Source organism: Hydractinia symbiolongicarpus, chromosome 1, assembly GCF_029227915.1.
Source record: "Hydractinia symbiolongicarpus strain clone_291-10 chromosome 1, HSymV2.1, whole genome shotgun sequence".
In the NCBI taxonomy this organism is placed as follows: domain Eukaryota; kingdom Metazoa; phylum Cnidaria; class Hydrozoa; order Anthoathecata; family Hydractiniidae; genus Hydractinia; species Hydractinia symbiolongicarpus.
This window is the reverse complement of record NC_079875.1, coordinates 4013384-4029308: the sequence shown is the minus strand read 5'-3', so window position 1 is coordinate 4029308 and position 15925 is coordinate 4013384. Positions and strand designations below refer to the sequence as shown.

The window sequence follows — 15925 nt, the reverse complement described above, 5'->3', positions numbered from 1 at the left end:
ACAGTGAATCCCATGGAGGCATAATGTTTTTTGTGTTAGTGTTAAGAAACAAAATAAAACACTTTTTTGAGACTTATTATATGAAAATTCAAGTTGAAAACCTCAACAATAATTCTATGATAAAAAATTCACTCTCCCTCTTCATCATCTTTAGCATGTTTTTGCCTGCTATGTAATGATAAAGACAATTAAGAAAATCTCCTGATCTCCAACATTTCTAATTTTTTCCAAGATTTAAAATATCAAATAAAAAATAAAAAAGCTCCAGTGTTTTAAAAAATAATTATTAACAATGTTAAAGAGCAAACTCTACCATCATTAAAGTCTGTTTCTGCAGCTGTTTATATCAGTTTTAAAAAACAATAAAGAAATTAACATTTTCATAAGGTTTTGTGGAATTTGTGCATTTTTACCATTTACACTTATTTTTTTGTTTACACATGTTTTTACAAGTTACAATGGCTTGATTGATTGATTTAGCACAGTCACAAGATCAGAAAACGTGTTTATTTAATTGAGCAAACCTAGCATTTTGCAGTTGTTTTCTACTTGTTTTGCAGCTTGATCATCATCAAATATTGCAGGTGAATAAAAAAACTGGCAAAAATTATTGGCTTGTATATAGATTTAAATTCCAGTAGAGGAAAATTTAGTCATGTCCTTTTTACTTTTTTAAGACCAACACCGCTGAGAAATTACTTTCTCTTTTTTCACTAACCTTACCATAAGTTATTTTGACTTGCATTACATTAGAAAACTTAAATGGATTTAAGCAATTCAACAGCTATTAAAATTAGCCAAAAATATGTTGGCATTAAATTGTGGATGGCAGAGTTGCATGCAATGTCAATAAGTTGCCATTAATTTTGCCAACACAAATATATAATTCGATTGCAACCACTAAAGTGTTTTTGCATAGAAGAAAAAGTCCACCTCTCTTTACCATCTCTACAGTAGCATGCAATGTTAAGACAATTAAAAAAGAAAACTTTACAACATACAGTAATTTTAAAGCTTTAAACTTAGTCCTTTGTTGTTTATTCTAGTCTTAGAAGCGCTGTCGATGGAGTTCAGAACAGGTTGTCCATGGGAGTTATTGTATGCAGATGATTTGGTTCTCATAGCAGAGTCGATGGAAGAATTAGTTGAAAAGTTTGAGAAGTGGAAGAAAGGACTAGAAGAGAAAGGGCTGAAGGTAAACACAGCAAAGTCTAAAGTCATGATAAGTAGCATTGCAGCCAAGTGTGACCTTGTAGTTGGAAAGTGGCCTTGTGGAGTTTGCAGGAAAGGGGTTGGTAGTAACTCAATTTTTTGTCGGACTTGCAAGCATTGGGTACATAAGAAGTGCAGTAGTATTAGTGGAAGGTTAAGAGCTGGCATACAGTTTGTATGCAAGCGTTGCAAAGGTGAGATTATAGAGAATGAAGTATTTCCAGCTTTAATGATGTACAACAGTGGCTCGTTAGAGATAGTTAAGAACTTCTGTTACTTAGGTGATATGTTGGGCAGTGAAGGGGGTGTTGGAAGAAGTGTTACTTGCAGGATAGGTTCTGCTTGGAAAAAGTTTAGAGAGTTACTTCCTTTATTGACTAGCAGAGTCCTGTCAATTGAGGTAAAAGGTAGGTTGTATGAGGCCTGTGTAAGAAGTGTTATGTTGTACGGTAGTGAGACATGGGCAGTGAAGCAGGAAGATCTTGACCGTTTAGAAAGGAATGATATGAGAATGGTTAGGTGGATGTGTAATGCCAGTCTGAGAGACAGAAAGAGTTCAGATGAGCTAAGAAGCAGGCTAAGTCTCCGTAGAATTAAAGATGTTATCCAGATAAGAAGATTGAATTGGCTGGGGCACTTGGAAAGAATGGAGGAGGATAATTGGGTAAGAAAGTGTAGAGACTTGATAGTTCCTGGGGCAAAGCCCAGAGGCAGACCGAGAAAGACTTGGCAGGAGGTTATAAGGACAGACTTGATAGAGAGGAAGTTGAGTTTAGATCTAACACAGTCTAGATCAGATTGGAAGAGGGTCATTAATATACCCCGTCCAACCCATGCTAGCATAGAAAACGGACGTTAAGCCGAGAATGATGATGATGAGAATAAAACAACTTGTTTTTTTTTATACAAATATTCATGTGTGAAACAGTAATAGGTTTCACAGTTTACATGAGCTAAAAAAAGTTTGTACGTGTGAAACAAGAACGCTGTTTTTGGCATGTAAATATAACTCATGCATTGAAAGTAAACAATTTTTTTTTTATCTAAACCAACTCTCAAACCAATGTGTTGATTAAGTAAAAAAATATCTATTTTGCTCAAAATTTGCAACCTTGCTAGAAAAATCCCCTTAAAGTTGTGCAAATAAGCCCAACCCATGCATAATATTTCAAATTAAAATACTTTTGTATATGTTCTTAAATTTTTTTTATATATTTTCTTTCTTATTTATCATGTGTGTTTACTTTATACTTTACATGTATATATTTTTAGTAATTGATTCACAAAGGAAGATCCATGGAAAAAGCGTTTGCTAGTTATATAGCATGTACACCGTAAAGTACTACCTATACTTATCTGACACAAAAAAGAAACTCCATTGCACAGTAGAATGATTTGCATGGTAAGGAAAAGTTCCCTGTTTACAAAAATAAAATAAAATAATAATAAAATCCGAAAGAGAAAAACCAAGAAAAGAGTATAAACTTACTTGAGGTGACGAGAAGAAAAGTGAAAGCAAAAGCGAAGAGTTTTGATGTTTTTAACCAGTTTAATGTAGCACAAACCCAAAAAGAAGAAAATAATGTATTTTTTTATTATCAAAATATAATCAGACATATTTAGCAACAAAGTGAATCCTGATGGTTTTTTCAAGTACCCATTTGCTCTTATTAAATGGATTGTTCATAATTTTGGGTATAGTTTTGTTCCAACATATGGCCACTTGGGATAGTAGAGTATGTTCCATACAGTGTTGGTCCTTGGAACAAAAAAATTGAGACTGCAGTGTTTTGTATTATAAGTATGTTTGTCACTAATAAAACTATCAAAAACAAAACGCTGATTTTGTTTTGTTGACTATGTGCAAAAAGACAATTCTCAACTTAATGTGGTCAATGAATTTGAAAAAATTTTTTTTTGTAGTAGATGGGATTTAGATGATCAAATCTGTTTTTAAGGTGACAATTTTTAAAGCTTTATTTATTTATCAAAGCTTGACTGGCCCCATACCGCCATTGATGTATAAGCTAGATGAGAGTAAAATAATGCAAAGTAAACATTAAAGGTAGTGTTGATGTACAATGTCTTATTCTTGCCAGTCTAAAAATGTAAACAAAGAAAGCCAGGAGTCCCAGTTATTATTGTAAAATTAGACCTTAGATTTCAGAACGAAATCGTGAGAAAAAACTGAGGTTGACTTGTCGAACTATATAGCCAGCCACTGTTGTGTAGACCACATTCTCCCTAAACGCCCACCTTTACAAGGGGCGTTCATTGGTAACAAATCTTTGGGTGAACTCGACCCCAGGTCAACATGAGCAGGCACGCGTTTTTTGATTAGAAATGCACTAGGTTGTGAACATTATTTTTAACTCCAGACCTGTTTTAATATATTTATAGCTAGCCAAATTTTTCGAAAACTGTCTGACAGGAACTATAATCATATAGTTTGTCTTATGACTATGCTATCGTCCCGTTTTTGCTGAAATTTGGATCTGCGATGGAGTAACTTCCGAAAACGAAAGTCATGCCAAATTTAGAGTAAGTGTGTGATAAATTTTTCTGTACCCCTGATTTTTTCTGTACCCCCTCGGGTTTTGGCTAATGGTTTTTAGACTTGGTTATATGTCCGGAACTTCAAAAGTCCATAATGGTAGATTGACAGTGACTATACTTTTTTGCAAAAGAGAAGAAGAACATGGCTTTTTCATATGTTGCACAGAGCATTTTCCATAATAAACTTATGTTTCCTTTGTGCAGCTTGGATTATTCTAATATCACTAAATGGAACAGACACTAACTAATAACAAAAGCAATAGACGGTAGTGCTTGCTCCAGCTTTCTTACATATAAAAACTAAGAAGGTAGGATGTTTTCACAGTTTTTATCTAGCTTGTAGTTACGTACACAGTTTAATCAAATAAACGAGAGACATATCTTACTCCTAACAGTTAAATCGATACCTGTATATATATATCAAAGTAAGTTTTATTTCCATATGAACTTAATTGCTTTCTAATAATTAATATCATAGCTACACAAACAAACAAGTGCACATTTTCCCTTACGATAGGCCATAACCAATGTAACATACCACAGTATTTCCAATAACTGTAATAATACTCTTTATTGCCTTAACAGGCAAAAGTCCTAATCTGAGGAGAACGTTGTTTTATTCAAGTAAACAAGTTTCAAGGTTGGATACATATCCATACACAAACAGAAACAACATTTTGCAAAAGACACTCTCGCAAAAAGACTTATTGAAATTCCTAATATCAGCCAATCTGAGGGAACACGTTGTACTATGGAACAGACAAGCATTGAGGTAGAATACACATCCATACACAATTAAAAACAATAAATTGGACAAATGGCGTTCCAAGTAAAGGCATATTCAAGTCTTAATATCAACCAATCTAAGGAAACATCTTGTTCTATAAAATAGACAAGGTTTGAGGTTGGATACACATCCATACACAAACAGGAACGATATTTTGCTCAATTACCCTTTTGCAGAAGTATGTACATATTAACGGCCTTATTGCAGGCTAAACAAAGAGACATTTTTATACTATGCATTGAACAGGCTGTAGTGTTCCTTACTTATCCATACAGCAGTAGAAACAAGTATCCTCCCTGGAAATGAAATATCGAAAGTTCTAAATCAGACCAATAAATGCAAAGACCCAACACAGTAAAATAAACAATCATTAAGGCTGGACACACTTTCATACACCAATAGAAATAGTTTTATGGCGAAATATTCTCCTGCGAGATGATGGGAAGCCTAACATGCTTGCATGTACGAAGATTGAAATGGGATTCAAGAATGCATTGTAGAAAATTATATCATTTTCTTCGTAGCCATCTATTGTACGTATGCAAAAGTATTCTTGGGGAGATCTCAGATAAAGATTAGATAAGTGACGAAGCATTATGTTTTCATTAGGAGCAATCATGCAACATAAATGAAAAAAAATCAATAGTGTCCCCTTTTAAACAGCTGTCCTTCGATTCTTGTGTTAATACTCTTATGCTATTCTGCGCAGTAGATATTATTATAGATTTTAGATTTGCATGTCAAGCAGGGAGGGGCACTTGCTCGTCTGTACTGGAATTTTGTTACCAGCAACAATTCTTCTGTCGAGAGGTTACAGATGTATAATTATAAGTCTTCAGAACTTTTATTTTTCAAACCACAGCAAACAAATTCAACAAGTTAAGAAATTTTCTGTGGACTCCAGCAACTCAAATACGACGATGTCTGCAATGAAGTTTGGCAAAAGTCATTTCAACAAGTTACCAAGCAAGGCATGATGTTTGTGTTCTTTTGCTTCTGTTCCTTACATGACCACTGCTATGGATTTCACGTCATACCTGGTAGTGAAGGCCAAAGTGATGCATCTGCTTCTTTTTACACACATTTAGAAGAGGTCCCATTAGATATTTTTTATAATCATACGTGTAGTTAAGGTGAATACGTCAAGAACAGAAAGTCCGGATTCTACCAACATACGCGCTTGTTTCATGATGTTTTTCACAGGCACACTCATAGGTGTACCACTGCATTTTTCTCAAATTCCATTCTTGGTTTCACAAGCCTGAATATGTCGACTTGTGAACACTTTAACAGCTTCATCCAGAGGATAAAAAGTTCAGTTAGATTGATGAGCCAAGCACATTTCATGTTGTATCTGCAGTTTTTCATTCACCAATTGATCAAATTGAAAGAACATAGTTTCAAAAAACGACACACTCATAGGTGTACCACTGCATTCTGCTCATCTTCCATTCTTAGACACAGAATTGCCGGTCTGGGAAACAAAACTGATTGAAATAACAGCAAGACATCAGTATTTGGCAATTTTACGTAGAATTTGAAATATACGCTTCTTTACAAACTGCCTTCCTTGTTTTACATGAATGAGTTTAGTTTCCTCAAAAAATTATTTTTTGTTGAATTTTATCTAAAACACTATTGAGTACAAATATAAACTGTATGTATTTAATTTCCATATGCCACAGCTCAGGTTAAAATCTGAATAAACTAACTTATATTTTAAGTTAAGAACAATTTCTGGTTTAAACGAAGTGTGCACTACAAATGAAAATTTGTTTTCAGACTTAAATTTAACAAATCAAGACCAATGGAGTGCGCATTACGAATGATATCATGGTCTAGTATTTGATTCGGAGCCTTTTCTTCTGAAAATTTGTTTTTGGGCCTAAATTCAACGAAACAAGAGAAACAGACTGTGCATTATGGATGATATCTTGGTGTAGTATTCGATTCAGAACATTTTTTTCTGAAAATTTGTTTTCAGTCTCTGAAATTCAACAAAACAAGAAAAACGGAGTGTGCATTACGAACATTATCATGATCTAGTATTCGATTCGCATCTTTTTCTTCTGAAAATTTGTTTTATGTCCCTAAATTCAAGGAAACAAGACAAATGGAGTGGGAGGTCTCTTCTTAACCCTTAGAGTACTGTTTATTGCAAATGCCCAATTTACAAATTTAAGCTAATCTTGTGTGTCATGGATTACTTGTTCAATTAGAATATTCAATCTAAAGTGTGTGTATGGATGACTTCTTGATCTGGAAATTCTTTTTCTGTTTTGCAATTGCCTAGTTTACAAATGTAAGCTAGTTTCATGTGTATAGATTGCTTTTTGTCTGAAATCGGGCTAATGTTGCGTGTATGGGTCCTGATGTGAAAATTTTCTCCTTCCTTTTGTAAATGCCTAATTAAAAAAATCGAGCTAATCACATGTCAATAGATTATTTCTTGATTTCAGTCTGAATCTTTTTTTGCAAAATGCCAAAGTTATTAAATCAGGCTAATCTCATGTATGGATTGCTTCTTAATACGGGTATATTATCTCCCCAATTTTTTTTTCAAAGACCAAATTTACTAAAACAACTGAATTTAATGTGTATGGATTGCTTTTGAATATGGGAACTCATCCCTGAGCTTTTTTTGGTGGTTAATCAAAGCTTTTTCCAATATGCAAAACTATTACATATAACGTTTTACCTTCACAAACACTAAGATCCACAGGAAAATATTTTGTAGGTTCTAATTTTTAATTCTTGTCTATTGTATATACTTTAACTTTTCAAAAGCTCTGCCCTGGTTGACAAATTTTCTATCTATTAATTTATTATTTTAAATTTAATCATCATGCTTGATGTGGATTTAGGTCATTGCAACTTTGAGTTCCTATAATAAAAATAATAAGATAAACAAAAATAGATCAAGCATTTCTCTAACATAAAAACAGTAAAAATGTTAGGACTAACCTTCACTTGTTGTAAGGATTCTTCGTTCTCTAATGATCTCACTATTGTTTCTGTCGGCAATATTGTCTGTCCGTTCTCTATAAACAAAAAAAGCACAACATGGCAATCATCATCATCATCCTCGGCTTAACGTCCGTTTTCCATGACCTCCATGACCCTCTTTCAATCTGATCTAGACTGTGTTAGATCTAAACTCAACTTCCTCTGTATCAAGTCTGTCCTTATAACCTCCTGCCAAGTATTTCTTTGTCTGCCTCTGGGCTTTGCCCCAGGATCTATCAAGTCCCCACACTTTCTTACCCAATTATCCCCCTCCATTCTTTCCAAGTACCCCACCCAATTCAATCTCCTTATCTGGATAACATCTTTAATTCTGCGGATACTTAGTCTGCTTCTTAGCTCATCTGAACTCTTTCTGTCTCTGGTGTTACACATCCACCTAACCATTCTCATATCATTCCTTTCTAAACGGTCAAGGTCTTCCTGCTTCACTGCCCATGTCTCACTACCCTACAACATAACACTTCTTACACAGGCCTCATACAACCTACCTTTTAACTCAATTGACAAGACTCTGCTAGTCAACAAAGGAAGATCCAAGCAGAACCTATCCTGCAAGTAACACTTTTTCCAACACCCCCTTCACTGCCCAACATATCACCTAAGTAACAGAAGTTCTCAACTATCTCTAACGAGCCACTGTTGTACATCATTGAAGCTGGAAATACTTCATTCTCTATTATCTCACCTTTGCAACGCTTGCATACAAACTGAATGTCAGCTCTTAACCTTCCACCAATACTACTGCACTTCTTATGTACCCAATGCTTGCAAGTCTGACAAAAAATTGAGTTACCACCAAATCCTGAAATATGTTATATGCTCAGAAGTTGATATCGCCAATTATTTGTGTACTGTCATGTTGATTTTGCAGATTTTTAGCTTGAAGTGATAGTAAGTGCAACCCACACAACATTACTTTCATATTCTTTTTCTGAAAATCAAATTTTAAAAACAGCTACCATTGGTTGGCATTATAACATTTATCTAAACAAAATTACTATCTGCACATTTTTTTAAATAGTTATGTGAATGTTTGAGACGTTTCCTCAAATAATTATTTTTAACATACAAAATAAATGAATGATAAACATTTAATCTCTTTAATTTAAATTATCACATGGAAAAGCAGACACAAAAGCATTTCCTTATGTTGGGATATCCAAAAGTAGTGAAGACCACATATTTAATTTTTAAAAGCTGCAGGTTGTTGCTTTGTCAATCAAAAACGCTAATAACAATAACCAATAATAAGTATTACACAAGTTATGTATGCAGACTCATCTACATTTAGTGTAAGTTTTATCTAAATATGTTAAAATTATAAGGTCTTTCGTCAGATTATTCTGCCTTAAGACTTTTAATCTGTTATTTCGCTGGAGGGTATTTGTCCAGAATACGGTTTCTATTTGTGTATGGATGTGTATCTAACATAAGTGTTTGTTTGTTCCACAGCCTGTTTACAGCCTGTTCCATGTATAGTGCTTAGGCTTCTCACTAATTACCTTGCAATTGGACCAGTTAGCAGGAGGAAATTTTGTCAAAGTATCTGTTCTATTAGTGGAAGGATTTGTGTCCTACCCTAATGCATTCCTGTTAATTACTAGCTATAGTACAATGTGTTCCCTCAAATTGGTTGATATTATTTCAAGTCTTTTTGCGAGAATTTATTTGGGCAAAATATTGTTTCTGTTTGTGTATGGGTATGTATTAAACCTTAAACCTTTGTTTTATAAAATAACGTCTTCATCAGATTCGCCGGCATTAAGACTTTCGCCTGTTTATATTGGTTAAGGCGATAGAGTATTATTACAGTTATGCGAAATATTTTGGCATGTTACTTTGGTTATTGCCTATCTACAGGGAAAATATATATTTGTTATGTAGCAACAGAGAGTATTATAAGGATTTTATGGAATATTATGAGATTTAAATTGGTTGTGGCTTATCTACAGGGAAAACATGTTTTTGTTATGTAGTGATAGTGCGTATTTTCAGGATAATATGGAATATCTATATTATAATACCGTATACGTCTGTCTATCTGTCACGCAAAATGGTAGCTTAGCTCTGCAAGTAGCGAGACACACGCAATGCAGTATAAAAAGGACGGGTGAACATGTGTACTTTCCACGGGCCACCGACTATTATGAGATATTACGTTGGTTATGGCTTATCTACAGGGAAAACATGTTTTTGTTAAGTAGTAAAAGAACGTATTACTACAATTATCCAATATTATGCCATATTACATTGGTTACGGTTTATCTTCAAAGAAAGTATATATTTGTTATGTAGCGATGAGAGTATTCTAAGGTTGATAGGGAGTATTATGCGTTATTACGTTGATTATGGCTTATTTACAGGGAAATATGCTTGCGTTGTGAGGATGTTGTATAATGAGGGTTCGGGTGTTGGGTCTATTTGCTTGAAGTAATTCAATGAATGTGTGTCAGAATTTTTATGTTGATAGAGATTTGAAGCGGTGTTACTCTATGTTGTATAAATTGTGTGTTGGGTCCACTTAGCCTGGTGCTAAATGGAGTCGTTGCCATTTTCATTGCTGTTTTCTATTCTGTGTTCTAACTTTTATGGCTCATATTGCGAAGTTGTATGTGGAGCAGAATGTGTATTTTGACAACCATTATTGTACATAAGATATATATGTTCAACAAAAGCACAAAAAAGAAGAAATCAACATATACCTTCCAATGGTGCGTGACTCTCCACAACAAATAACTATAATCAAAAAGTTTCCTCAGAAAATTATTTTTTAAAAAATCTGTCCAATTTGGGTGCTCTAAATTATTATAACTAAGATTTTCTACAAATAATATTCTTTTGTTCAATAAAAACAGAAAAAGATAGATCAACCTTCTTTGGTTAATTCTGATGAAGAAAGAACCATTAAAATAACAGGAAGGGGAAGTTCACAAGTGACGTGATCAGCATGCTTAAAAAAGGCATTTCTTGCTGGAATAATTCAGGGAAAACTCAGGAATTTTTCTTGTCAGCTTTACCACCTTTTTACGTCCTAAACCTGTTTAAATCTAAAGTGATCTTTAAGATACTTAAATGGGTTATAATTTTACGTATTGATGATCCCCAGCTCTAATATTTTGGTTATGGCAAGTTATGTACTTTTTCAACAAATAAATTGTGTTGTAGGCAAAATTGTCAGATATAAATCTGACAATTTTGCCTACAACACAACTTGTTTTATGTGTCTTGTTTAATGGTCAATGTATTTTTTCTAAGAGAATCCTAGTTAAAAAGAGGTTATTGCTATTGTGCAGAATCTTCAGAGGGTTACAACCTCTATAATAATTAACCAGCTGTCATTAGACAAGTTATATCACAACAGCCAGCTGTTTTGTCACTTCATCATTTTTGATGTAGTAACAGATGAAATAACACTAAACTCTTAAATGTTGTATGATATTTTTTTTTATTAACTATCCCTGTCCCTGCGGAAGACTTAAGATGCTGTAATTTTTCACTTGTTCATATGTTGTTTTAGTTTTCTAATTCTCATTGTTGGCAACTGACTGATGTTTTCTTCTCATATTTGAAGAATTTTTACAAACCATATTTTGTTTATCACACTTGCATTGTTAGATTTTATTTATTACAATTTGTTACAGTAACAAGATTTATATTTGACATCTAACGTTTCCTACTTATATTTGCTCAGGGAAAAAGGTGCCAAAACCAGGGCAGTTTCAGGAAAAAATGCCTTCAAAACGACCAAAAACTCTATTTATTTTGTCAGCCCTTGTCTGAACCCTGCATGTACATCATGCAAAAGATAGCACAATTAACATGTTGATTATTCAATATTATTATGAAAATTTCCTACAAGCAAGCAGAGGTGTAATACTTGGATTGTGATATATATATTCTCTAACAGGAATGGTAATTCCTAAGTTTATCAAATTCAGATCTCAGAGAGCACCTGTTGTGGAGCAAAAGATGGCTGACTTGCTGTAAGAAAGGTTCAAGGACCCTCCACTATACAAATATTGTAGACTTGCTTCTGGATCCAAGTCAGGAGAAGTAGGATGAAAAGGTATAATAACAATTGATGTAAGGTTTCACACAAACCGAAGGAGTTAGATGGCAAAAATGTACCTTTAAACATTTTGGGAACAATGACTCTTGAACACAATTTAAACGTAACTTTGAGATTGCAAACATCGTCATAATTAAAATATCCAACATTGTTTGCTGTTCAAAATCAATGACCATTGACTATTGTTAGCATTGTGTCTGATAAGGATGGAACCATTGGAATTTAGACCAATTTTTTACCAGTAGCAGTTAGGAAGTAGCATTGAAGTAATAAAAAATAAATAGGAATGTGTTCATAAATTAGATGGTGAATTTTTGTGTCCACAACGTTTTACAGAAATATGCTTTACATCTCTTAAAATACTACTAAGTTAGCAGAAATCTATTAAGAATTCTAAGATATAATGTAAATTTGATTCTGTTCTACAAAAGTACCAAATTGCAGCTGATTAAATCCATAATAATACAAGGTCTAACAATCTTGTATTATTATTGCTCTACCTACATTTATTAAGCTTTAAAAGGTGTCATAATGTTTGAAATTATGATTTGTTCTAATGTGTACTTTCGAACAGGACACCATTCAGGTAGAAAGTTAGTTCCCTTGGTGTAAAAACGAACAAACATGAACATTTGTCGACAAAGTTCTCCACAAAAGGCAAATCATAAAGAAGTGGATAAAAAATGCCTTATTTTCTACAATTCTTTAGGTGCAGATAGTAAAGCAGAAAAAAAAAGTGAAGAAGTAGAGTGGATTACAAAAGCATATTAAAAAGGTTAGAAGTAGAAAGGATAAGTTAGAAACTATTGGAAGTAGTAGTTGAAGGCAAGAGTTTAAAGTGGGTTATAATTCAGAGAAAGTAAGAACTTTAATAATTTTAAGACTTTTTAAGATTTTAAGATTTTTTTTGTAAGCTAGTGCTACATGGAGACTCGCATTCCCATAAAAAGCTGCTATCAAAATTGTTAAAGTTTCAAAAGCTAGCCAGCATATTTGTTTACATTTTTTGCATAATTAATGTATTCCCTTGTACGTAACTTATGTTTTTTATAAATATATTTATTGGGGGGGAGGGGGGGACAGTATATGTGATGTCAGTTTTGCTGGAAGAAAACTCCACGGTTTCACGTTTTTGTTTTTGTTGAGAATGTGTCAATATTTTAATTGGAAATGTCACAGGAGAACAATTTGCAAGGAGTACATTTAAAATCAACAAAAAACAGTTCTTTCAACATTATTTTTAAGACCAATGTCAAAACCAGAGTTTGAAAGGCATTTAAATTTATATCTAGAAATACTAAACTAAATTTTTTGACATTTTCGGATTCATTTTTTGGTAAAGGGCATTATGCAAGATGCTGAAATATTTACTGACGTCATTAAAATTTATATGACAGATCTTTTCCGTTGCCCTTCCTTCTGTTTAAGTATATCTTTCCACGGGCCTTATGGACAATAATATAATTTGATTTTGGAAACCAGCATTAAGGCATAAAAAAATGACCAAATTCGCACCTGTCGCACTCTTGGGGGTACAAACAATAAATAACTAAGTTGTGTTAACCCATTTTGCAGAAATTCTTCTAAAAATTCAAAGGCTTTTTAAAATGCCATACAGTTGATTCCATTCCATAAAATTACTAAATTATGACTAACTACAATCCATCATTTTATTAAATAAAATAGAGTTTCATTTACTGCATTAACTACTACATACTTGTTTGTAATTGTTTCAAGTACTTCAAAATTTCTTATAAACTTCATTCCACTTTTAGGTATTTCCACTTCTAACTTCCACTTTTGTGTTCATATTTACATAATATATCTTATTATTGTACAATATAATATACAGCCACCAAATTGCACTCATCTCATTCTAACTACTTATATTTGATTGAATATGGTACTGTATCAAGAATTAATAAAATATGGTTGTAGTACCAAATCGTGAATACTGTTAGTAAACAATAAGAAAACCTATTATTTGCCTATCCAAAATTGAATGTACTACGTGAAGTGTTTCCTTTTTGTCTTTATACAGTAGAGTCTCCATAACTCGAACCTCTATTACTCGAACGTCTCCTTAACTCGAACGAATTATCATTTTCATATTTTAATGTTTACGTGTGTTGTGGGCCTTATATTGTTTGAATGCATGATTCGAATGTTTTGTTTGTGTTTCGAACGACAACGCTTTATAACTCATTTAAAGCTACACATAATGAATGGCTGCAAAGGAGAGGAAGGAAGAAAGCACTTTGTATAGAAAAAAGATAAAGTAAAAATAAACTTTATGGCTGATCACTATTGTCACATTATCATGTGGTAAAAAGTAGACTCTCTTCACACTCGAGACGTGGCAGCAGAAATTGTAACTAAAATTCTGAGGAAGTATATAAATCTAAAAGTGACATAAGTCAACTGGCTCAATTTAACCAGTAAACAGTTCCATACAAAATTTAGACCACTAAAGTTTTATGCATTGGTCATGTTGTACTTGTATGTGATTTGTTTGAACAGTATACCACAAAACATGTGTTGAGATTGTATTTTTTCTGGTATCAAAAAGTTTTAAAAAATTGAAAAAAATCCATAATAGAATGCAGTGGATCCTTCGACTCCTGTGGATCCTTCTACAAAGTAGTACTTTATTCGTTTTGGTCTGTGTAAGTATCATGTTAAGCAACAACCTGCAATTATAGTTGATATTTTAAATGCTAAATACTTTTAGGTATCTAATACAGGCATGTTTTTATGACATTTTTATTTGTTGATTTCGAATTTTGACTAATATCTATTTTTATTTCAACAAGATAATTATTTAAGGGAACTTCGCGTTTGGTAAACATTCACATAACTATTTAAAAGAATTTGCATATCTTTTTTTTCATGTATACATTAACATTTATTTCCCTTTTTTCTTTGTCCTGCTTCTTCCTTTGTGTAGGCTGGACAGTCAATTTTGCTGACAAAACTGATAGTGAGAGAATTAGTGAACAAGTATCCTTGCAACAAGTGAAGGTTAGCCCAAACATTTTTTTTGCTTTAATGTTGGAAAAAGACTTGAATATTTGTATTTTTATGCTATCAGCGCCTGTTTTTATTTTCGCAATGGAAAAAACCTTTTTGCAAATAATAAAGAAATTGGAATCCGCAGTCTTAAGACCTTTTTGTATTATCGAATGTGTCGTTCTTCGCAGTGCTTGGCTGCAAAATCCTGAAGGTGGTTCTAATGTTGTTCCTCATTTTATTTTAAGTTTAAAAACTTCAATTCACGTCGACTTGTCCACATAAAGAGTGATGTCAATTAAAGCTCTGTTAGAAGTTATTGGTGGAAAATGTGTCAATCGTTAACTCAGAACTTAACCCATTTCAACCGAAACTAAACAGAAAGGATCCAGCTATCGAGCTTTACCACTTGGCTAGGATGAAGATCTTAGCCTGGACACGAATATCCAATATTCTAATCTAACTAAAGGTGAAAGAAGAACATTAGAACACTGCGCCAAATGGTACTTCTATTGTTTCAAGGAGGCTGATAAAGGTTCAACGGTAGTCTATTTACAAGAAGCCGAGCTACAACTTGGTGACGAAAATGTATATAAAAAGGTTGTGTTGTTGGAAAAGTTACAGGAAGATATACTTTAGATTAGTTTCTGGATAAGAATTTCAGGCTGCCCCGTAACTTTCAATTGGGAATTGTAAAGATGTGTATTTAAAAAACGCAGCTTTTACAACTTTTAATAGAAATTCTAAGTTGAAAGTATTCAAAATTGTTGTACAGTGGAATCCCACTGAAGTGAACATCATCGGTGCAAGAAAAGTTGTTGAAACGCGTAGATACTGCACATAATAGAAATTACAGCAATTTCGAAGCGTAATATTAGAGATACGGGGTTATTTTTTTAACCCACACCAAAAAGTCAAGTTTAGTAAAGAGACGGGAATATTAAAGATGCGGGAATGATAGAGCATAAATGCGATATATATAACCTTTCTTCAGCAATTAATTTGTCGTTATTTGTTTGCTGACTAGTTTTGTCTTGTTTCGGGTTAAAATTTTTGGAAAAAAGTTTTCGCATTAAATAACGGTCGAATCGATCGCTAGTCTATATTTGTTACACCAAATTTGGAAAGTTGTACCACCTATTTTAATTAACACACCCTTCATTAAAGAATTGTAACTTCCGCCTATACCTTTCAGAACAATTCAAGCGTTGTGTTTCACGAATGTCTTTGATTCGACTCCCTCCCCCCAAATATTACCAATTCCC

General features: G+C 33.2%; 1 long non-coding RNA gene across 1 annotated transcript; it reads left to right on the top strand.

The window, feature by feature from the left end:
• The first annotated feature begins 3746 nt into the window (after positions 1-3746).
• On the top strand, positions 3747-14676 carry LOC130631287 (uncharacterized). The gene is made up of 2 exons (XR_008982122.1): positions 3747-4076; positions 14599-14676. It is a non-coding gene; the product is annotated as an uncharacterized LOC130631287 (long non-coding RNA).
• Positions 14677-15925: the final 1249 nt, after the last annotated feature.